Here is a 1,226-nt window from a genome sequence, read left to right on the forward strand (position 1 = left end):
ACGGAGCATGCGCAGAGGCCGCCACGGCCGCTACCGCCACCGCCGCCGCCAGGCTGGGCTTCAACACTTCCGGCCGCCGCTGCCGGCCTGCTGGCGCCTTAAAGGGGACGCGTCCCTATTGCCGGTCCTGCGGAGTATAAACTCTTATCCCGAGAGTTTTGGTCCTTACCTGAGCAGGGGTCTTCTGCCTTTGAAAGTTAGTGCTAGAGAGGACGCTAAAAACCAAAAAACTCGTCTTCCTCAACTTTACAGATGCGGAAACTGAAGCCTAAATAAAAGAATCAGCTCATCCACAGTCACAGGCAAAGCCAGATCTCTCGACTCCTCTGGAGGACTCTGCTCCTTTTCCTTCCCCAGATTTTGTTCTGTGAAACTTAAAGCTCATCGGACCTTGAGAAGTTACCACCCAGCTATCAATTTGGAATCAAAAGACCTGCTTGAGCATAGTCAGTAACTGATCATGAGTCTTCCTGCAAGCTCCTTAACATTCTCTGACCCATGCTTGTCTGCCAAGTCTGCCTTTTCGTGATTGAGGTTCTGGCTTCAAGACTTGACCTCGGAGTTAGAAGCTTTGCGACTTTGGGGGAATTATTTTAACAGCGCCAAGCCTCTTTTGCATAAAGCGCAAGATTATTGTGAGTGTTAGATGAGGTGCTAAGTGAAAAGTACTTAGGAATGATTCTGGGACCAGTATAGTAATTGACAAGTGTTAAGACCTTTCTGGGGCCAGGCCCTAGGGAAAATGTTTTTGTCTCCGATAATTCTCACAGCAACCCTACTAGTAGGTTCTTTGCTGTTGTTGTTGGTTGCTATCCCGTTGATTCCGACTCATGATAATCCTATGTGTGCAGAATAGAACTGCTCCATAGGGTTTTCAAGACTGTGACCTTTAGGAAGCAGATGAACCGGCATGCCTTCTGAGCACCTCTGGGTGGGTTTGAACCACCATCCTTTCAGCTAGTAGTTGAGCGCTTAGCCGTTTTCACCACACAGGGTCTCCTGTAGGTTCTTTATCACTCCCATTTTACAAATAAAAAACAGGAGGCCAAGAGAGGGTAACTAATCCCTCCCTCAGGATCATATAACCTGTAAGTGGTATAGCCAGGATTTAAATTCAGGCCCTTCTTGCTTCAGATTCCCAGGTTATAACCACTAAGATGGCTGTGTTGTTATTAAGAACAAATGAGGTGGTGGAGTACAGGTTTGTTGTTTGTTTTTTTGCGGGG

The sequence above is a fragment of the Trichechus manatus genome, unplaced genomic scaffold, assembly GCF_000243295.1.
Source record: "Trichechus manatus latirostris isolate Lorelei unplaced genomic scaffold, TriManLat1.0 scaffold00048, whole genome shotgun sequence".
Taxonomy (NCBI): Eukaryota; Metazoa; Chordata; class Mammalia; order Sirenia; family Trichechidae; genus Trichechus; species Trichechus manatus.